General features: G+C 42.4%; 1 protein-coding gene and 1 long non-coding RNA gene across 29 annotated transcripts in view; one reads left to right on the top strand and one right to left on the bottom strand.

Moving 5' to 3' along the window:
* Positions 1 to 23,972, top strand: part of PARD3 (par-3 family cell polarity regulator) — a 579,687-nt gene that overhangs the window by 499,046 nt on the left and 56,669 nt on the right. The window lies entirely within an intron of this gene.
* Positions 13,283 to 22,141, bottom strand: LOC112578898. The gene is made up of 5 exons (XR_003103353.3): positions 22,011 to 22,141; positions 21,754 to 21,910; positions 18,153 to 18,261; positions 16,457 to 16,545; positions 13,283 to 13,413 (listed from the first exon to the last, which is right to left on the bottom strand). It is a non-coding gene; the product is annotated as an uncharacterized LOC112578898 (long non-coding RNA).

Raw genomic sequence — 23,972 nt, 5'->3', positions numbered from 1 at the left:
CATGTAAAGAAATGTTTAAATTCAAATTAGATACTTCAGTGGGAAGAATTACTTGTTTAATTCAAAGGATGTTTTGTATAATTCAGGGAAGACTTCTTCTTAGCAGTCTTCCCATTTCCTTCAAAAATCAGTTTTAGGAGATGTCTCTGGCTCAGCCAAACTTTTAGATTGAGTTTAACCTAATAGTGAGAATGCCATCAAAATGCATTCTGCTTTTAATGCCTTTCCCTCTAACAGACAGGAGAGTGAGGGTGGAGGTTTGGATGTCACTGTTTCTACCCATTTCATATGAAGCTCCCATGATACTTGTGTGCACTGAGTTCATGGAAAGCCTCGAAACACAGACCACAGCCAGCCAGCTACCCCTAGATCCTAAGAAGGTTTTTTTTAAGCAAGACAGGAAGGACGGTAGCCCAAGCCATCCATTCACAGGCATCTTCCGGCCTTGCCAGGGCCAGAAGAAAAGGAGAAGAAATTGATCTCCATTTGGAAGCTTTTAAATAAGTGGAAGACTTATTTACAACACATGAAACAAGCAGATAATTGAAAAATGTAAGATTTGTGTTGAGAAGATATGAACTATGTTCTAAGATTGATACTGCTTCCTCCTCAGACATGTCCACCCGAGAAGTAGGCAGGAAAGTGGTTGATGCTTGATTTTGAAGCATTCCACAAAGTTCCGCTTCCCATGGTGAAGTTCTGCCTTCCTGCTGGATTGTGTATTCAGACCAAGTCCTCTGATTGAAATGGGGCCCGTGTGTTAGCCCAGAGAATCTATTTCCTGGCTTCAGAGATAAAAATAGTTCCTTGTTATGAAACAGTTTTGATCACATGTCATGTACACAAGTCTCTTGGACTTGGGTTCCCTCCTCTGGAATACCTCCGTGTCTGCCATGAGGAATTAAAGGGTGATGGAGATGCTGTCGTTGTCCATCTGGGGCGTCGACTCTGTTCCCTCTTTTCAGCAGTCACAGAAACCCTTCTGACTCAATGCCAGCCTCCTTGAGCCTTCCTCCCTCTTCTTTCCCCGACCCATCCTCACCCCCACCCAGCCCTGGGGCTCAAGTTCCTACTATACTGAGCCTTTGGGATTGTGAGTTGGAGAACACGTGATTGGTGATGTCCACTTTTGATCTGACAAGTCAATTTAGGTTTGATCAGAAGGGTCCTGGTTGTTGATGCTCCTTCCTTGGACCAGGGATGTTTGTGATACGGAGCTTAGAGTGTGCCTTCCTGTCTGTTTACCTTCCTCTTTCTTTCGCTCTGATTCCTTAGTGCTTTCAGTGACTGCCTCTCCGTCAGTTAGTTGGTTTTAGTGATTGCTACAGTCACAGCCTAGAGTCCATCCAGCTGCCCACCTGGAGTCCCTTTCCTGCAGGTCCCGCATTCAACACAATCGACCTATCCCAATTCAACTTGGTAACTTTGTTCCAAACTGGCCTCTTCCCTACCCGTCCCTCTGGCTAATGATGCTCTATTTGCTCTCCTCTCCCTCCAAATTGTCCATGCCACTACCTAGGCTGCTTTATTTCTTACCTAAATTTACTGCTTTAGCATCCTAACTGCTCTCTCCCACTCTCATCCCATGCCCCTCTGTTCTTTTCACGCTGCTGACCAAACAGATTTATCTTAAAACACAAATCATCTCTCACATTCCCGATGAAAGACTTTCTGGTACCTGTTCTCACCTTTTGGGCATGGAATTCAACCTGTCCTCTCTCTCTATTCTTCCCCACATTCTGTGCTCCACCTCGTTGTCGCAAATTGGGACTTGTAAAATGCCATGTCATTCATATTTTTAAGCCTTTGCATATGCTGTTTTCTCTGCCTGAAATGCTCCTTCTCCAGCAGCATCTTCCATAATCCGCCTGGGAACCTGCTACTCCTCTTCATGGTCCTTCTGTCACCTGCCTGGGCTGGGCATGTTGTGCTTTCTTTTCTTTTTTTTATTATTTTAAGTAAAAATATTTTTATCGAAGTACAGTTGATTTCCAATGTTGTGTTAGTTTCAGATTTACAGCACAGAGAATCAGTTATATGTATGTGTATGTAAATGTGTAGTATACTACATATATATGTAGTATCTATTGTTTTTTCAGGTTCTTTTCCATTACAGGTTATTACAAGATATTGAGTGTAGTTCCCTGTGCTATACAGTAGGTCCTTGTCAATCATCTATTTCATATGTAGCAGTGTGTATATTTTAATCCTAACTTCCTAGTCTACCCCCCTTCCCCTTGGTAACCATGTTTGCTTTCTCCGTTTGTGAGTCTGTTTCTGTTTTGCAAATAAGTTCATTTGTATCTTTTTTTTTTTTAATTTCATGTATAAGTGGTATCATATGATGTTTGTCTTTGTCTGACTTAGTTCAGTTAAGATGATAGTCTCTAGGTCCATCTGTGTTGCTGTGAGTGGCGTTCTTTCTTTTTTGTGTTCTCTTCTGTTGCATGCTGGGCCTCTGGTCACACGCTCATTGCATAGTGCTGCACTGAGGCCTTCAAAGAATCTTTTGTTTATTGTGTGGTAAACAGATATTGATACTTGCCATATTTGAAATTTAGACTGAGACATTTATTTATTCATTCCTTTAAAATCAACAATAATTCATTATGCGGTATTACAAAGTACATTTTTATTTAAGATAACTATTCTTCAAAATGTACTAGGAAGATGGACATTGTTTTATATTTTTTCAAAGCTCTTCATGTTTTTAGAATGTCTGGCTTATTAAGAGAAGACAGCTGGATTCTCATAACTGCCTCTACATTCAACCTGGTTCAGTGGGTGGTTTTGTTTAAAGTTTATGAAGACAGTTCACCTGATTGTGGGTAGTTTTCTACACCAAAGCTGACATGAGGTAATTTCTTTCATTCAATTCTAATGTGAAACCTGGAACCACAGGGATGAACTTTTCTCTGTTACCTTGAAACTATTGATCTCTCCTGCTCTCAAAACCTGTGGGTTTTTTTTTGTTTGAGCCCTGAATGATTTACTTATACCAGGCATTGTTCACTTGGAAAATATGGGTCCACTAAGTTCTAAAGATCTTCCAAATGGTGATAATTTTATTATACAGTAAGAGAAAACAGAACAGAAAGCTGAAAGTGTTAGGGAGTAATCAAACCCATGGTGAATTTTCCAAAGTTTAAATTATTACTAAAAAGCCCAGATTTTATCATTGGCACAAATATTGTCAGTTAATTTTCCTCAAAATGACAAATACACACTTTGTTTATCTTCAAGAAAGTTCCTTTTAAATAGTTAAGTCGAAATAGCAGATTTTTGTTACTTGTTCTTTTTAATTAAAAATGGTGTTTTGTGGGGGAGAGGGGCAAGGCTAGTTGAGCTTGCAACTCAATCCCACAAGTGCTTTTTCTTGAGACAAACATCATACTACAGTCTGTACGTAACACAGTGGCTTTATACATGCGTGCTTTCTCGGGAGAGAAAATTAAAAAGAGGTATACTCGGAGTCAGGTTTGCTAACATTAATATTTACCACTTCATCAAGTTTGTGCCTGAGTGAAAATGGCACTCGTTTTCCTTCAAGTGCTTGGAGCTGAAGGGCACGACTGCCACTATTGTTTGGTGCCGAATACCGGTTATTGGTTTGTGCCAAATCACCAGCGGTTTCACCGGCTCCCTGGTGCACTTTTTTGTACCATCACTGCAAATGTTAATCCAGTACAGAAGGCAAACAATGTCTTAGTATTATTATCAAATAGTTCTGGACCCTTGAAAGGGTCTTGGAGACCCAGGACTGCACAGACTACACTTTGAGTACCATCGGACCAGAGGGTCAGGGTGAGGTCCTCGGCAGGGATGCAGAGTTAGTCAGTGCTGTGCCAGGAAGGACAGGACGGGAGGAGCCACATGGTCAGATTTGTACTTTAGAGGGACCGTGGTGGCTGCAGGTGGAACATCTTCTGGGGACTTGGGAAGTTGGCACTGGACATCACTGCCAAAATTAGCCATGTTTTTTTGAGTGACCAAGTGGATGTATAAGCTGGAGTATGGTCTTCATTTTTCAAAACTTTGGAGTGGTGTCTACTCAAGTCATATTCAGCTGCACAAATAAATTAGATTGGAGGTACTTCTGGGTGTTCTCGTATCTACTACGTGGGTGTTACTTGGTGGATGAATCCTAGGCATATACACATATATCCATGTGTGTAAGCTTGGATGTTTGGGCACCATTGACTGGTTGGCCTCCCAGCCTGTTACTTGATGTTTTATCACCAGCAGTACATTCCTTGGATGATACACATTTATCCTGTATCGTATGTGGAAAATATTTGTTTACCATGGAGACCTGCCACTCTGGGGAAGTGTGGGAGACTGGTTCCTCAGTTAAAAGGTCCAGATCAATGTATGTGCAGAAGTGATCATGTCATCTGCCCGGCCAGCAGTGCTTGTCTAGGATTCCATTCTGAAGCCCAGCCTCTCTGTGGATCTCTTTAAAAATACTAAGCAGAAGACAATGAATCTTCAAACTCGGCTGATTCCATTGTGATTGATCTGGGACAATTTTTAAGGTAATTGATGATATTGCCTTAGTTGAGTCTGTTAGTGCAAATAATTATTAATCAATATGCTCTCAGCTCTTACTTCAGAAGATAATTTGAACACATGATTTATTCTGAACATTTCAATTGAGCTACCTTTACAAGAGGAAAATCAATGGGCAAGTGGTCCTGAGCACTTTAATTATCTGCTACTCCATCCTCCTGTCTCAGCCATACCCACCTGGTGGTTTGCTGTCCCACCCTGGCAAGGGTGACAGGAAGGTTTTCATTGCCATGAGAGAAAGAGAATATATAGCTCATCTTTGATTGACTAGGTTGATTAAAGTGATTTACTTAAATGCCTTAGAAACAAAGCCTGGTGGCTTCACTTGCGAGAGCATAGTTAACACTGCCCTAGAAAAAGAAGGAACATATTGCTAATTTCCTTCCAGTTGGAAAGCACTTTACTATGGTGGGTATATTAATAAATGTCATGTTTATCCTGAAAACATGGGGAGACTGGGGTCACAGAAGGAGATTCAGGTGGAAAGCATTTGGGGCTGGGTTTGTATAACTCGCCACATGACTGCTGTCACTGAAGATGCTTTGTGACTTCCTTATGCTAAGACTTTCCAATCTGGGATTGATTGCTTTGCCTTTTCAGGCAATGTCCTGATGAATGTTGTGGTTTGCTACTTTTTTCCCTGAGGTGACATGCAGAAGAGAATGATCTACACCAAGGTCAAGCCCGCCTTCATCCCCGGGAAGAGTTTCCAAGCACCTGTTGGGGTTGTTTTCATGGAGTGTCCAGGAGTGTATGGGTCTTGGCCAGGAGCTTTCAGACGTGATGCTAACAGATGGGAATTTCCAACCACAATTCCCTCATTATCCTTGTATTAATAGAAGCATCGAGATGTTCTGTTACAGTTCTTGCTCAGTACCGTGCCTTTTGCTGCTGCTATGGTGTCTCTAAATGGCCAGCTGTGAAGGTGTCCAGCAGCCTTCAGGGCCAGTCCTTGAAGTCTCCACTCCTGCCCCCCATGACCTCCCAGGACCAAGACTCCACACACCAGTAAACTGAAATCCAGCCTATTGGTAGCAGCTGGCACAGGGTCCTATCTCCAGAAGGAAATGTTCTTATACATTGAATAGAGTCCATGCTATCAACTGAACAGTGGGAGAGAGCAAAGATGGGTTCTGCAGGGACTTGGGATTTTTCCGGAGCTAATTCGGTAAACAGTTTTGGAATGTCTGGCTTGGAGTTAGTATTACATGGAATACCAAGAAAAACAAAGTCCTGCTTCTGGCCGCAGGAAGTCACAGTCCTGTTGGGAAGGGTTGGAGCAGAGAGGGGAGACATCAAATGTGAAGGATACTGGAGAAAGGAGCTGATCCCAGAAGGGCAAGGCTGGTGGGGAGGCAGATGGCCGAACCCTCAATATCGAGTGAAGGAGAGGCAGGGGGTCACATGGGCCTTTGAAGTGGACATTGCTTATGTGTTTCGCCTTCCCCACTCCCTGCCCAGCGGTCCCACTCAGTGTTCCCTGGGGATAGTAACTCACTCTAGGCTGATCAGAGGGAAACTGAGGCATAAAATCTGGGGCCAGCCATGGTCTCTGGGATGACTTCTTCCAGAAAGCCTCTCAGACTCGCCAGTGGAGGCCAGGGGACCACACTGAGCTGTGACTGAGGGTCAGACCTCATATTCCAACTTGTATAAGCAGATCCATGTGGGAAAGTCTGACGGAAGTGCTGGTGAGAAGCCGGTGTCTGGGAAAGCTGTAACCCATCTCCTTGAACATCCCTGGCCCGCTCCTCCTGCATTTCCTCTCTCCTGTGTTCTCTTCCTCCATATCATCAGTTGAGTTAGAGCGTGAGAGGCTGAGCCCTTTCCACTGCTCCCTGGAGAACAAGCTCCCAGGTCCAAGTCTGGGACATGCACCTTGACCAGCTCTGTGATTAGGCCTGTCACCCACTCCTTGGAGGCAGAGTTTCCCTATCTGTTGAGTGGGTGTAGTACTTGTGGGTTTGTTGCGAGAGTTAAATGAGCTCATCGTAAAGCACTTTCAAAACTGTGAAAGTCTACCATGGAATATACTATATGTACACACGTGTGTATGTAATATGATAGGTAAGGAGCTATTTTACTTTTTCAATCTTAACTGTTCCCCTTTACCTACTCTGGAGCCTGTCAACGTTCCCATTAACTGTTCTGGTTCTGAGATGAAGCCCTGAGTGGGAGTTGTGGCCACTGCTTGCCCTTGTCACCTTCTTCCAAGGCTGAGTTCCATAGGAGAGTTCAATAAATATCCTGCAAATGAAGCATTCCTTACAGAGATCCTTTTCTTTCCCTTTGCTCCTGTTTCTGTTTTTAACATACAAAAAGACTCTTGTAAATCCTTTTCCCCTTCCTCTAGCATCTGTGGAGACCTCTGCGGCAGCGTGCCCTAAAGTTGTGTTGGAATGACATGATAGGAAAGAGTGTTTTTCAGTGCTAAGGAATGGAGTTCTCAGAGACCAATAAACGTTGCCAAAGGTATTTGAGGATCGAGACCCAGGGTAATGCTTACATAACCTCCCAGCTGTTTTCCTAGGTCTAAAGTGAAAATAACAGAGATAAGGCAGAGAGTACATGTGTAAACACAATATATGAACGGCTCCTCCAATCTACATAGCAAAATAAACCAGGGGTCTAGGCCCTAAAAGTGATGCCATGGTGGTGGTGGCCTGCTCCCCTTCTCCCGGAGGAGGGGCTGCAGCAGGTACAAGCAGCGCGTGTTTAAACAGAACCGAGAGAGACTGCAAAACATTTCAAGGGCAGAAAGTGGCAATAAATACTTCTCGCAGTTGGAGTGGCTGGAGACCTTGAGGTGAGCAGAATGTAATCACTCATAGTGGAATTCAGCCAGGGCCTCCTGTGTCTACCAGGGGACACTGCGAACTTTCCAGAAAACCAAGACCTCTGTCTTATCTCCTCCCAATGAAGAGAAGGGGAGAGCTGAAATTCCTTTCTGGAGGTGGGATTTGCTCTCCATGATGAGTTCTGATCTTTTTTGCAGGCTTTGAGCCTGAGAACCAAAATAGGAACCTGAGTTCCAAAATAGGTTCCCTAGGGAAAAAAAAAAATTAAAAACCCACAAAGGCCTGCTCAGGGTGATGTGCAGAAGTTGGTGATCTGGGTTGTAAATCCACAACCCACTTCACAGAGGAAGACCTAGATAGGGAGACTTGGTTTTCTTCTAAGGCATGAATGAGTGCTCTGGGCAATCTGCCCCTATGGAAAACAGAATAATGCTAGTAATTTGCATTTATATAATACCCCTCGGCTTGTGGATCTACAAGCACTTCGCAAACATTAATTAATTCTCTAAACCCCCTATGAGCCAGAGGGTGCCTTCAATAACCAATCACGAAGGAGGGCCAGAGATTCACGCCAGAGTGAGTATACAAATCAGTCCAGCTCTGCGGGCGTAGGAGCCGGGGAGGTTGTGTGGAATTTTTAGGAGAAAGAACCACAGACGTAGAATGTGGATCAACCTGAGTGGGGAATGAACCTGGATTTTATGACTGCGTTGAGTGAAGGCCTGTCCACTAACAATTCAGCTTGTCTCCTGCAATTCCAGGCACTTGTCAGGAAGTGTGCTGTGTGATTGTTTCACCTCTTGCTGTTCCTTCTTCATTATCCAAGCTCTGCTTGTACTTGGTTTAACACCTAAGAGTAGGGATCTGGGCTCAGCTCACCTTGGCTCAGTATAGGAGGATGGGCAGCAGCTGGGCCATACAGGAAGTCAGTATTTCCCTAGACGTTTTATTTATTTATTTATTGCCACACTGCGTGGCTTGTGGGATTTTCATTTCCTGACCAGGGATTGAGCCTGGGCCCTTGTATCACCTAGATGGATGGGTAATTTTGAAGTGCTTGAGAGCTGGTTTTAGCAGTTGTTTGCTATGATAGATTCCCTCATTGTGTTAGATTTTTTAAAAATACAAGTAATTACACAACAACCCTTCATAGACTGGTGCACAAGCCAACTTCAATCTGGCTTTTCCGAAGTTATAAGAATAAACGGAATATGACTTGCTGAGATTTATCCTGTGTTCATGCACATGTATGTCTGTACTATGGCAAAAGCAGATTATTGGAGGGGGGCGTTAAATAATTTTTATGTTACTTTCAGGTTAACTAGTATATAAGGAGAGATCTACTTCTGGGGAGATGTGTATATTTTTTTAAGTACTTTTGAGCTCTAGAACAAAAAAAAATGAGGTGATGCTATTGCTTCCAAAGTCCTTGCTGAGCCAGCTGCCAGGACAGTGACATAGGCATGGACTTCGGGAAGAGGGGAGCTCTGTTTGATGCGTGTAAAAGATCAAACATGCCGGGACTGGGACTCCTCCAGCAAGACACACGCTTTCTTTCAGGCTGTTGCCAGCTGGTTTTGCTGTGTGGTGGTGTTAAGCTTTGCAGATTGAAAACATCTGGCTTTTCACCAGCCGTGTGTACTCAGAAGGAGAACTGCACTGGCCAAAGTAAATTCACCGAATTCTTATCTGACACATTTAGTTGACCCTGATATGATAAGTTGGGGCAATTTCTGAGGATGAATCCTGTTTCCAGCTGTGTGACTTTTCTATCCTTCCCTTGCCTTTGGAAGAATCTGGATTTTAACATTTTCAAATGCAACACCAGCAGCCATGTATGAAAGTACCCATATTATTTGCATAGAGGTCAAACACAATGCTTCCTGTAGGGACCTCCTGAATTATGAAGCTGCAGAGCAATCCCATGTAAGCAGATGTCAGCAGGTTCCAGAAAGATGGCTTGTTACCTATGGCCGTTAAGACTTCTGGTGTGAACTGATTTGCGAGGGAAAAAAAAAACAAATTTGTAAACTGGAGAGGTTTGTATGTATCTGCTAGACACAAACTGATAAACAACTACAAATTATGGTGACAGGACTCTTGGTTGTATTTACCTTCTGAAAGCATGCTTTCTGGTTCGGTGGATCTTTTCTTCTTCAGCACTTTACAGAAGTGGTCCGGAGATGTTGAAACTGAAGCTTCCTGTAAATCTGTCTCCAAATTTTGGCCTGTGAATGTTTTAACTTGCAAAATGGACATTGTACAGATTCATATTTTTGAACAGCAATCCACAAACCAAACGTTGCTTAATTGGATCATGGCTTCCCACCGTGTTAAGGCTTCAGAGCTGACTGATCCATGTTTATAATTGGTCTGCTCTTGTCATTGGCCTTGGTGCATTAGCTTGAAGTGTCTCGAGAAGTTAATGACTTGTTAAAAGAAATTCCACAAGAGAACCTTCTTAAAAGAGACTGGTCAAGCCAGGAGTATTTATATCATGTCAGTAGTAATTTAGCACACCTATTGTGTGCCAGGCATGTATCTTCATGATAATCACATCAAGATGGTAATAATTATCCTCATTTTACGTTGAGGCTCAGAGAGGTGAAGCAGCTGGCCCCAGGTCACCCAGCTAGTAAGTTCCTGTGTTAGTTGCCTCCCTGGTGACCAAAACTATGTTGCAGCTTAGGTAATCATCTTGGATTACTTAACCTAGCCCCTTCTCCAATTTGAAAGAGCTCAGAGGATGAAAAGGAACATAAGACTCTTGAGTATGCATGGTGAGTACTGCAACTGAGCTGAGCACTCGTACCCCTGCTAATGAGGCTTTTCTTGTTCAAAAGTACATTTTTTTGTTGTTGTTGCCCCAGGGCCTTTTCACTTACTGTTTCTTCTGTCTGCAATCCTGTTTGCCCAGATCACCATGTACCATAGATGTGGTTTTCTCCTTGGAGAGTCCATCAAACCTCACTGCCTCAACAAAACCGCAACTCAGACCCCTCTAGAGATTGCTCTCCTGGTGGATGCTAAGAACTGGCCTCTCCTATTTCTCTGCCTGCCTGGGTTACTGGCGTTCTGTCCTAGTAAGGAGTTGTAGCCACAGGCTGGCCTAAGTATACCTGCCCCCTGCATACATGCTCATTCTTCTTTTTTCACATGTTCCCAAAGGAAGCAGTTGAGAAACTGGCTTTATTAAAAATATAGCATGGTTCTCTTTGATGGATCTTGTGATTATTTTTGTTGATTTTTTTTTTTTAACCCTGGACTTCATTTTCCCCCTTCATAAACCTGAATATGTGCTTTGTGTAGGTTTGCTGGATGAGAATCAGATAGTAACTGGAAGGTAATTTCATTTAGGACAGATGTAGTCAGACATGTGGTATTCGGCATGAGTTATGTGAAGAAAGTCAAGTCACGTTATGAACAAATGAGTTCTGAATTTCTTTAGAGTCTGGGGACATTTATTTATCTTGGATTGTTCCAGAGATTTTCTGCACTATTTTTCTGTAATCACCTTGATTAATCTTTAAGTGGTGTGTTTACATTTTGAGTTGATTTATGTGAAGCTTTGCTTTTCCTCCACGGAAACACCCAGGTTTCTCGTGTTACCAGATGATAGAAACCACCTCTCGGTTCCAGGCCTGCCACACTCACAGGCTGTCACCAGCTGAAGGATGCCACGTGTCCTCGAGGACTGCTCCATCAGCAGCAGTCACACGGCTGAAAGGTCCCACCAGAGGCCACCCTTCCAATCCACATGCTGTTTACAGATGCCTCCACTCAGGGCCTCTGTGACCTGCAGTAAATTTAAAAATACACTCTCTAACTTGGTGTGTTATGTGGGGATGCTCTAAATGAATCATCTGTGTGTTATGTCTGTGTTAGAAGGGCAGGGAGAAATATTGGTATCTTTTTTCCCCCCACCCTAGTGTATTCTGGCTTTCCTCTCCCTTGGTTCCCGTGGGAGGGGGCCTAGGGGCGGCGGCAGTGTTCTTGACTGGCTGGCTGGGTGACCTGGCAGAGGCCACCAGTCACTGACAGCTCCAGAACCCTGGTATCCAGTCCTCATTCCAGAGCTTCTTTCATATCATAGTCTAACCAAATCATGTATCTTCTTTGAACCTCAACTGCATCATTAGTGAAACAGTTATAATCATCTAAAAATTATGAAAGCACTGTGTTAGCTAACCACCACGTAGACTCAGTTCGGTTCAGTTGTTCAGTCATGTCCGACTCTTTGCGACCCCGTGGACTGCAGCATGCCATGCAGACTATGGGAAGTGAAAATGATCATATGTATCCATGATCACCAAATTGTTTTTTCCATTCCTTCTATCCCAAAGCGTTCTTCTTTGGAGTTGTGTTCATCCCTCTATAAACGCCAACCCCTATGCATCAAGCATTTAATGACGAGTTTAGACGGAGGCAGCTCTGTCCATTTCTACATGGTGATTGCAGATAATTCCATAGAAGCCACGCAGTAAGGAGGATCCATGAGGATTACTTTCTTATCCCTGATTTTCCTTAGGAGAAATTCTTACACTAAAGGTCAGTGTTTGTGAAGCATTCTCACTCATGGGTTTCTATCATTCACAGAAACATGAAAACTCATTGTCTTGTCTTAAGAAGAAAAAAATTATGTTTGCACCCAAGTCTCTGTGGGGCTTCCCAGGTGGCACTAGCGGTAAAGAACCTGCCTGCCAGTGCAGGAGACGTGAGACGTGGGTTCAATCCCTGGGTAAGGAAGATCCCCTGGAGGAGGAAATGGGCAACCCACTCCACTGGAGAATCCCGTGGACAGAGGAACCTGGTGGGCTACAGTCTATAGGGTCGCAAAGAGTCGGACAAGACTGAATCGACTTAGCGCACATGCATTTGTGTCTCTGTGGTCTGGTGGAAAGTGGGCTGTGGGTTAACTCATCCCCAGGATGCCTTGACTGTCATAATCTTTCCTTTTGCTGCTGAAATCTTAGGTTTTTCCATTTTCTGTACTTGGATATATGAATAAAAGAAACCAACTTTCCTACAGGTAATTATGTTAGAGGAAAGTTGATTGGTTGTTTTGTTAGAAAAAGCTCAATCTATTCACGATACATCTTTTATCCTCCTTGTCTCTATAAATGTAGAGTTTACTGAGATCCGCAACCCAAAATATATTGTTCTAATGAAATCACTTTGATCAAATGTAAAAATTTTATATATGTTAGTTTTTATAGCAAAGACAAGAGAAGATACTTCTGCAGAAATATTTTTCTGTATTCTTAAGGTCAGGGGTCCCCAACCTCTGAGATCTGCTGCCTGCTGATCTGAAGTGGAGCTGATGTAATAATAATAGAAATAAAGTGCACAATAAGTGTGATGTGCTTGAATCATCCCGAAACCTCTGGTCCATGGAAAAATTGTCTTCCACGAAACTGGTCCCTGGTGCTGAGAAGGTTGGGGAACCACTGCTTTAGGTTATGTGTTATTGCAGTACCTTCTCAGGCTCAGTGATAGTAATTTGCATAAACAGCTTTATAAGGTCAGAAACACTTGAAGAAATCAGAGTGGCCAAGGGCTGCGGTCCCCATCAGGCCAGAGCTGCCGCAGCAGATGAAGAGGCGAGGGCCGGGGAAGCAAGGACTCCCTCTCCCTGGTGTCGCTCTGTTAACTGTGAGGGCGGACGTTGCAGCATCTTGAAAGCGGCTGTGATGTTCCCCAGCCTGGCGCAGGCTTCCTGCCCTTTCAAGGGAACTCCTTGATCAGGCATTCGACTAAACTGCGGCGGCTGCTGAGCAGTTCTTGTGTTCTAATTGCCCAGTGGGTTGAGGTTTGGGGACAATAAGTGGATATCAAGGAAGGGTCAGGCTTGAAAGCTGGCAGCTCAGTGAGCAGACCAAATTGGAGAGAAGAAAGGATGACTTTTTTTAAACTTTATTTTGTCTAAGAGATTTTCTTTCTTAAACGTTTTGAAATCTTGCTTGATGAATACTTGTCAAATTGATTTGGGAGGTCTTTGTCTTATGTTTTATCTTCTTCCGTCAGCTCAGGAATGCAAATCTCAGCTCTAAAAGAGGTATAGACCAAGACGTGTCCACAAGAAGAATAGCAGCCCAGGAGCTGTGTAGAGGGCGGGGAGGGCAGTGGGCAGAGCGCTGGTCACAGCAGTGCCCAGCACTTGGTTATTTCCTGCCCCCGTTTTTAGCATTGCTGTGCCTAAGTGCAGTGTTCAATATTTGGTATATTTTTAGAAGACTGCATGTCCTTTCACTACTTTCTGGCCTTCCATATGCATATATATAATGTCTACATATATGTTGTGTCTTTTTATACATGTGAATACACATAATGTCTCTGTGTATATATATCCATACAAGCACTAGCCTTAGATTCAAAGATCAAGACATTTATAAAAGAAACAAATAATGGCACAGATTCCTCCAACTGCACTCCTCTTAGGAAGGATTTTTTAATGTTATTTTATTTTTTAAATCTTATCTTTTCATCCATGCTGCATGGCATGCGCGATCTTAGTTCCCTGACTAGGGATCAAACCCGTGCCCACTGCAGTGGAAATGCAGGTTTTAACCACTGGATCCCCAGGGAAGACCCTAGGAAGGATTTTTAAAGGAAAAAACCGCAAATCACTTCCCACTGACAATCTTGTACCAATGGAAGCACTGAGACTTCAGGTGCTTTTGTTATTTAAGGTTTTATCCTTGGCTCTCTTTCATCCCTATGGTGGGGCTTACCCCTTGCAAACTTTTTTTTTTTTAAATTATAGTCATTTTCAGATCTGATTGCACCAGCCTTGGCAACACGTAAGTCCCTTAACCCAAGAAATCCAGGCCTCTTCCAAGGTGTGTGATGGTGTAGAGAGTGATTGGCAAGCCTAGGGTGGAGGTGGGGATGAGGACCAAGGCAGCTGGTACAGGTGGCAGGAGCGGCCCCAGAGACAAAACACAACACCACTGGGGCCATTATTTTGGTTGGAAATACGTAAGAAAACCTTTCCTCAAAGTGGAAACAATAAACAAATTATCCACTTCCACCATCAGCTAATTGAGGCTGTCTCTCAATAAACAAGTGGATTTTCTGCTAACAAGCAGTTTTACGAATTTAATCGCCAGCGCTCTGTTGCCTTTCCCCCCATTTAATTGATGCTTGCAGAAATTTTTCTTAATAATGTTACACATTAGTGAGACTCGCTGTCCCTATTTTTGCATCCTCATGGCTTAAAAGTCTGTGACTGTCATTTAATTGCCAGACACATTTTTTTAATTGGAATTAAAATTAAATTGATTCAATTCTTTTTTTTTTATTTTCTTGAATCTAATAAATCAAGTGCCAGCAGTCCACATGCAGACAAGTGCCAGTCATTGTAGGAGCATGGTGACACCCTCCAGTTTTATAACAACCTCTTATTTTAAAAATCATGTCAAAGAGATAACTTTTAATCCAAAAATCTGAAATAAAATTTTAGAGGGATGTGTTTGTTGGATATTTGAATAAGAGAATGACCTCTTTCTCTACTGATGGGTTGTTTTCAGTCATCCTTGTATGAAGGATGCTCAGTAACTAAAGTCACTATTTGAAAATTATCTTGATACAGCTAGAGGAAGACAGTGGTGGAAGTATGAAAAATGTAGTGTAAGAACTTAAACACCTGTTTTCTCTTTAGCAATATAAGTGGGTTGGAATGAGCTGACACATGGGGATTTAACACTTAAATTGTTAATATAATTTTACTTTAAAACTCTCAATCATCCCATAAATTTGATTGTTTTAAATTCCCTTTCTTATATCTCCTATATTCGTCACTCTATATTACCTTCTAATACAAGGCAAAGTAGTAGCTTTATTAGGCTTTTTAAAATCCAGAATGTTCATTTATTATAAATTGTCTGATACTTGAACGTCTAAATAAAATATCCCATTGCTTGCCCGAGGAATATTTTTCCCCAAGTGGAAATATATTTTGTTTTATGTGATTGTGATGATGAAATTGCTCGGTACACTTTTTGAATCAAAAATTCATGGAGACAATTTAAATGTGCGAGTTTATGATCGAGTCTCTGGGGCCCCTGCACTGGCATATGGAAGCATATTTAAGTTTATTTTTAATTTCCTTTACGGCTGGCATGGTTTCTTTGGGTTCAGACACATGCACATTTACTCACATGTGTTTGCACATACACACACACACACACACACAGAGGCAGAAAGCATAAACAGGGCTTTTCCAAGTTATCAAGGCAATTTTCTGAATGAGTTGCAAAACTGAAATTAATATCTTTCTGTAGTCATCAAGGACAAAAGCCCATCATCGGCCAGCCCTGCCTGATGCTTAACTCGCCGTGAAGTTAATGTGGATGTTGTATATTTAAGGAAGCAGAAGGCAGTTCTTTTTGACCATGTGCAGTTAAATCCCATAACAGTACATGTTCTGACTTAATTAGTTCTCATCATATCATGTGATGTGGCCAGACTGATATAATTAATAATATGATGCTGTAATAACTTTGCCATACTAGGACCTCCAAGTGTCAAATGAAGCATTTGTATTATTCTAAAGTACAATGAATTTTAAATTAATCTTGAAGCAAATTTGTATTGTAAAGAAAAGAAAAACACTTGAAATTAATGTTGTTCTTCCCTGTAATAACTAAAAAAGATAGCTCTCCCTTATCATTTATTCTTTCCTTTTCAATGAAGCTATATAGAAACTCAGTACATAGAACTAATCAAAACAGCCTTATTTTATTAGTATGAACTTATTTTTAAGGTTAAATGTATTACATTCATATACTTTAATACAAGTCCTTGAGAATTTTGAGTCATCTCTGTAGCATCTTAGAATTCTGAGGCATTATTTGGAAAGCGTCCACTCTGGCTGGCAGCCAGACTTTGATTTGATGGTTCTCTTAACTTTCACCACAACCTAAATTCCTACCTTATTTGCCCTTGTTGCACCAGTCAGACAGGTGAGCCTCAGGGTTTCAGGACTGCATACCTTCAGTCTGGGATGCTTTACCTTTATCTTTCTTTCCTCATTTTTCCTGACTTTCAAGACATAGCTCAGGGCCCTCTTTCTTTCTTGTAGTTCTTACCATTTCATGACATGAACATCCTTGGCTCTGTAACACAGCTTAACTGCTTACATGTGTGTCTCTTGTCTTCCCACCTAGACTGCAACCCTCTGCAGTTAAAAGATAAGAAGAAAAATCAGCACTGTTCAAAAACTCAGTCTAGCATCATGCTGTGCATATTGTTGCTGTTCAACTAACACTTGAAGGGTGAATTTGACATCGTATCTTTGAGAAGTTCATTTTGAACAGTCCTACTCAAATAGATAGCACTATTATTTCTGTTTGGCCCTGTGTATATTGGGGTACATTTTCCTGGAGACCATCATCAGGTTTCGTGACTCATGCTTGGGTCAGCTAGCCAACCAGCACATAGGACGTCACATCCGTGACCAAGTGGCCAACCATGTAACATGCTGCAAGGTGGAAATGGTTCCTATCCCTGCTTGAGGGTGGTCAGCAGACTGTGTGGCTCCCTTGGTGAAAGGGATTGTGGCTTTAGGGTCTCAGCTGCAGAAAAACTCAGAGTAGGGATGGGAACCCACAGCTAGGATTCTGGGGCCACACTGGCTGGTTGCCCCTCTTCAACTCCTGGGAGGACCTTCTGTGTTAGTGCAGCCCAGGTGCTCTTCTGTGGAAAAGGAAGGGCAGTGACCAGTGGTTCCTTCAGTGGCAGGTTTGCGAGTGGGGTTTTCAGAAGCTGGGATTACTTTGCTCTTGGAGATGCAGTCAGAGGTCATGGTTTGGAAGTTGAGGGGCTTGCTCATCTCTTTGCTCATGTTGCCATTGTGGTGGGATGCTAGGGATGCTGCTTCTCTGCTTTCCTTTACCCAGCAGGAGAAAGGTAGCATTCTTCATCTTAACAAGGTTCCTCTAAAGCTGCATGTATGAAAAATGGGCCCATTCAACCCCAGAGGGAAGAAAGAAGGCACACATTTTTCAACAAGCCTTGTGGGTAAAGAGTGAATGTTTTCTCAGAGCATGCATGTTTCCTTATCCAGCTCCAACTTCAGTCCCTGCCCGCATCCCCTCCCTCCAGGTGACAGATAGAACCTGCTTTATTGCGTGCTGAGCGGCATGAATTCTGACATTGTAGAAATGGCTATGGCTGTTGGACAGCCATGAAGAATCGCCATCTGCAGTTTACCAGGACCCTGTATGGTTATACAGGCCCTGTGGGTGGTTTCATAGTCAACTGAGAAAGCACACTGAGGGTTCTGGGGAATTCAGGAAGGCAGTCCCCACCCTCGCAGAGGTTAAAATCTAGTTGTGAAAATAAAACATCTGTATGTGCAAAACCCATGCGTGCAAAAGACTAGCGGATGTCTTCCTAATCAGTCACGTGATAAACACAAAGTGCTTGAATTCAAAACGGGCTGTCTCTCTGATGTCCGGAATGATTTGGAAGATTTTGTGAGAGAATTCCCCATTGGATTAGGATGTAAGTGGTAGCAGAGCTGCTAATGATGAATATTTACTGTTTCTTATTTGTTTTCTCATTGTTCATGTGTCGTAATGAATACATTACTCATTACTGCTAATCAGTGAATATTGTCATGTAAATTTCAGAGCAATTATCTATACCTTTTTAGCAGGATATTTTAATTTTCATTTATGTAATTTTGCTTGGATTTTTTTTTTTTTTTTTTTTTTTTGTCATCAAACAAATAGGAATCTCAGGCAGCCCAGAGATCTGTAAACATAGTATTAAATGACTTACGTGACGATCAGCATGGGGACTTGCTGCCCTGGTGGGGTCCATGGACCCTCAACATCAGTGTTACCTGGGAGCTTGCTGTCAGTACAGAATTTCAGGCCCCACCGAAGACCTGCCAAATCAGAGTGAATTTTCACAATTCCCAGACAATACACATGTACTTTTCTTGGTTTCATTCTCATCTGATTATGTGGGAGGTCTTTACAAAATTTTGAAGACGGGTGCTTCTCTATATATCAGTATATATAATCACTATATATGTAGCTTTCCCTGAGCATGACGCATTATTGAAGAGAAAGAAGTTGTGGAGTTTTATAGATGACTGATTTCTGGCCATAGTTAAAAGTCAAAGTGAATACCTAAACCATTTTCCCAGCACTTGAAGTTTTTCAAAACTCAAACCATTCTTTGGAAAACACTGTTTTCCCTTTCATATCTGAGTCCATATGAATTCAATTTTTGTGGGAAATTTAAGCCACATGTTTCTGATTCATTTACACTTAACCCTTGAGAAGGTTGTGTTACAACAGCAATTGCCTGTCCAAAAAAATCTCAGTCTTTGAGTAAATCCTTCGTAAGGGCAAAGAGATGGGGAGAAGGAAATGGGGGAAATCATTGGAAAGACCCCAGAGAAGTTGGGGTTCAGGTTCCTGCTTCTGAACCTGGAGGCCGATTTGTGCAGGCTCCCCGTGTGGACAGTTTCTGGTTTACACACCTTTGATGGGGGTGGGGTTGGAGAATGGTACAGGTTTCTGTGCTGAAAAGAAACAGGACGTGTGTAGGCCAGGCAACCTAGCCCAAACCCATATTTCTACTAATCATACATTGACATTCCTCTCCCTTTCTTGTACAAATTGAATTTATATCCCTTCATGGGATTTCTATGATTTGACCCCTGGCAGAGACCTTATCCATATTTCGTATTAGTGACCTCTTAGCCGTGCTGACGAAGTGGACAAAGGCTGTGAAGAAGGCCCAGTGGGTGATGAACCTACAAACACAACTTTGGTTATCTTTACTCTGAGTTTTATAGTTTGAGCTGATATATAACCGGAAAAACTTTAAAAAATGTATTAAAGCTTCTTTTTGCCTCTTGGTAAAGCTTGAGTTCTAGCTTGCCAAATCATATATTCCATGTGATACCCTCCCCCCCCACCCCCAATTGATGGATATTATGCATAAACACACGTGTCCACATATGAGAATATATGTCACGAATGAAGAGTGAATGTTTACGGGGGGAGAAATCAGTGATCAGTAAATCATGTTTTCTGTTTAGACATCTACCCTTACATTTAGTGAGTTTTGTTTAGTTAAGAGGACTTGGCTTGATTACAGTTCTTAGTGGCCATTGATAAACAAAAGGGCATTCGAATTCCATGTCTAACACATTCTTCTTAGGAGCCAGCAAATACATATTCATATGACAGATGCTCTAATCAAGGCTGAAGGTCTTACTTAAATATTGTAAAAAGCACCCTCATCTCTGGAAGGCAGAGAGAATGCCAGTTGAGATTGTAATGGTGATTTTGCCAGATTTCCCTATGCCATAGGCTTTCTCACCATCCTGTTTTCGTGATGGCACCTAATGCCTTCCAACATGCCTTGCCGCGGTTAACTGCCTGACTCTTTCTCCCAGAATCGCTCTGTGTCTGCCTGTGTCCCTGTACCCTCTGTCTAGGGTCACTGTCTGCCATCTGTGCTTCCCCCACATTCTGAGCTTCCCTCTGTCCTAACATGGGTCACTCTGGTGCACAATTAACTGTTTACCTGCCTGTCTTTCCCAGGGTGGTGGTGACTCTCTGTTACTCTGTGTCTACCACCTATACACAGTAAGCATCTGAGTTGTTGGATGGATAAACCTATGATTTTAGTAGTATCTTAAACCAAAGGCTAAACATCTTCTGAAGATGCCAGATTTAAAATCTGAATGGGTGGACTGAGTTTGTGAAGGATTCTGCAAACGAATCTAATGCTGTGGGTTCATGTCATATAGAAGCTGAATCTTGATTCCCTGCATCTGATCTGGGCTCCCCCGTGCTGGTTACCTTGCAGACACTCTCTCTGGGTCAGGGGTTGTTATGTGAAGGACCATGGGGATTCATTCTGACCATCAAGCCTGGAGGAGGAATCCAAGCGGAGGGAGACAAGGAGCCTTTGTTAATCCTTGGAGGTTAATGGTTGTGGTTGCGACTCAGCACACTCCATGCCTCACTGCCCCATTCTGGTGTTGTTGAGTCATTCAGTCATGTCTGACTCTTTGTGACCCCATGGACTGTAGCCCATCAGGCTTCTCTGTCCATGGGATTTCCTAAGCAAGAACACTGGAGTGGGTTGCCATTTCCTTCTCCAGGGGATCTGACCGACCCAGGGATTGAACCTGCATCTCCTGCATTGGCAGGTAGATTCTTTCCCACTGAGGCACCTGGGAAGCCTGCTCCATTCTTTAGGTTGTTGAAAATATATCCCAATTTTAAAGACTTGCACAGATGAAATTTTCACAGTTTCCTTCTCTAACCTCTTCCATTATTTGTTTAATAAAGTCTCACTGTTGGAAATGTATTCTTTTGCTGTAATCTAAATCCCTCAATGCCTGTTTTCTGCCATTCAGTCTCCAGGAGAGATGGAGAGACAGCTGGCCACCTCCAAGGGGTCTTCCTTGGCCACCTCTTGGATCACGTTATCATCTCCTTAGGGTTTCCAAAAGTTTCTCATTATATTTATAAAAACAAACTTGAACTTTCAGCTTCAAGTTTATCATCAGAATATCCAGCTTGCTTTGTCAACTCCAGCTCCCCTTCATGTCTTCCTCCCAGACTGTTTTCCTATCTCCTTTTGTCACCATCATGGGACACCAGACTTACTCCTGTGCTCTGTTCTGCATCTGATCTGCCCCTACAATTGTAAGCTTCTAGAAAGATTGCACTCCTCTTTGTATTTTCCTGCAATGGGTAGTAAGTCAAAGTTGGGTTTTCAGCAGCTGTTTCTTTCTTTGATGTGCATAGCATCAGTCTGTCTGAAATTAATTAGGAAGTGTAGCTGGTGAACTTAATTCCTACTCACAGGGAAAAGTCTGTGTAGGGAAGAGGCATTTTAGAAAAAGAAGTTGAACGCCAAAATGTAATGTGGAAAGCACAATGTGAAACAGGGAAGAGTCTGTGATGTGCATTTCAGAATTCTTTGTCAACAAGACAACAGTCGTTTCTAGGTAACATTAAAGCATATTCCATGAAGGTATATCTATGATGCAAGCCAATATAGAAAGTGGATTTGTTGGTATTATGGATAATTAGGATAACAGTAACACCAATAATTACCCTGGGAGGATTTTGTATGGCATAATTAATGCCCTTAAAGTAGTAGAAAGCCTTGGATGAAAGAAAATGCACAAGTGGGAGTTTTGGTGTTGAAAAGACAAAAGCAAATCATGTTTAAAATACGTTACCGATGTCATATTTTATGAGCTCAGATTGGCAAAACATCAGGACACAGCTGTTGATTATAGATGCTCTCTTTAGTAGCTACCTCAGAGCCAGTAGACCCTGTGCAGGGAGATCCCGTCAGGACAATCGAAGCAAACCACATCACCCTCTTGACGACTTACCAAATCCCGTGCCTGTCCAGGAGATTTCCCTTGATGTCTCAGGAAAGTTCTTGGCTAAATGGAACCACATAGCAATGTGTGGGCTTTGAATATTTAACATCCAAACCAGGCTTTGGCAAGATGTGTTGGCATAGCCCAAAAACATGCTGTCGGTTCTCTGGATTAAAGAAAAAAAATAAAAAATTAGAAACTCATTTTAAGATGAGTAGTCACTCATATACCTTTTTATGCTAACATAGTTTTGAGAAAAAACTCACCATTTCAGATAAAAGTGTACATCAAAAGAATTATCTACTAAGCTTTCCTACCAAATACAAACCTATTACTAAATAAGTACTTCTGAATCACAGAGTATGGCCCATCATGTAGTAAATTATTAACATTTCTGTCGGAGGAGGCATTTTTCATAAAATATTTAAGCTAAGGGTCTCAGAACTCTATTTCAGCAACTGATACTAAAGCTATAAAGTGAGGATAGCTCACAAGTTACAGTTCTGTCAAATATTCAGCCTTTTGATTGAGGAGAAAAGAAGAACTGAACCTGAAACCATTACTAGTGACATGACCTTTGCTCCAGAAGATCCATGTTTCAACATAGTACGCTTGCACCCCTGGGATCAGCGAAGGCCAGAGGGCAGCCCTTTCTGTTGATGGTGGTACAGGATTTTAGGACAGGGTCAGTGGGTGTTTCAATTAGCACCAAGAGTCTATTATTGTTCCCAAGGACACACGTGCGTAGCTATGAAAATAATTAGAAAACAAATGAGAAATTCATGTCTTATAAAACTATCTTCCATTACTAGAGTAGAGACACGTTCAAGCATAAACATGTTATTCTGTTTGAAATTGGTAGAATAAGTTTAGACTATATCACAGATAAATTACCCTTAAGGAAGACATTTTTCTATTTTCCTCAGTTCTGGTCCTTTATGTGCTTTCTACTTTTTTTCATTTCAGAAGATGTTCTTTTTTCCATTTACCTGAATATTGCTTTTTTTCTATTTTCTCCTGCTAACCAGAGGAGTAATTTCTTGACCTGAGAGTTTTTTTGTTTTGTTTTAAATTTTTTTCTTTTTCTTTAGAGAATGAAGAACTCTTGTCACTTATGGAGCACGCTTTCTTGAAACACACTCAGTACTGTTCGTAGTGTAGAAAGTGTAATGAAAAGGCTTTCCTGGAAGCCTAACTGTGTGCGGGAAGGCACGCCTTCAGGCGCTGCAGCCCGTCACTGCTGCTGCTGCTGCTAAGTCGCTTCAGTCGTGTCCGACTCTGTGCGACCCCAGAGACGGCAGCCCACCAGGCTCCCCCGTCCCTGGGATTCTCCAGGCAAGAACACTGGAGTGGGTTGCCATCTCCTTCTCCATGCAGCCCGTCACACCAACATGCAATGCTGGCGGAAGCCGACAATGATGGCGGACCTTCTTAGTGACCCTCCGGTTCTCAGTATAATTGGGGCTAAGGATACTCAATCGTAGTTTGTCTTTGGGGAAGTAAGATCTGGATGAACAACTGTTAGTCAACAATATTTAATATGCTGCTGTGGAGAAGTGGGAGATTTCGGTAGCCAAACTCAGCTAACTCCCCCTGCCTGAGGTTACTGCCTCAGACAGACACACAGACGCAGCGTGCCAGCAGCCGAGGGGAAGGCAGCGGAGCTTGAGCTGACGCCACAGCAGGCGTAAATCTTGCAGGGTGCGCCCGGTTTATATCGTTACTGCCCAGACAAATAGGCCATGCATTGTTTGTTCTCACAAATCACTCTCTTAGTTGGCGCCATAGTTTTATTTTTTGATTTTTCTCAGACAGTGGCCCCAACACAGTGCATTGTTTCAGATGGAGTATTTGGAATGTGGGTACTGAAGGACAGCAACTGCCCATCCTGAACTAGAAATGGAGGAAAGCATAGGTCACAAAGAGGGGGCAGGTAATGTACAATATGATCTGTAGAGAAGTTCTTTAGGGAGTAAATCCTAAGTATTCTCATCACAAGGAAAAATCTTTTTTTGCTCTTTCTTTTCATTATGTCTATAAGAGGAGATGGATGTTTGCCGAATCTACTGTGGTCATCATTTCTTAATAAATATAAATCAAACCAGCATGCTGTGTGCCTTAAACTTATACAGTGAGGTATGTCAATCGTTTCTCAATAAATCTGGAGAAAAATTAAAAGAAGTGCTTCAGAATTCTAGGTTAGGAATTGCGTGTGTGTGTTGTGGAGG

The sequence above is a fragment of the Bubalus bubalis genome, chromosome 14, assembly GCF_019923935.1.
Source record: "Bubalus bubalis isolate 160015118507 breed Murrah chromosome 14, NDDB_SH_1, whole genome shotgun sequence".
Lineage (NCBI taxonomy): Eukaryota > Metazoa > Chordata > Mammalia > Artiodactyla > Bovidae > Bubalus > Bubalus bubalis.
This window is presented reverse-complemented; position numbering and strand designations above follow the sequence as displayed.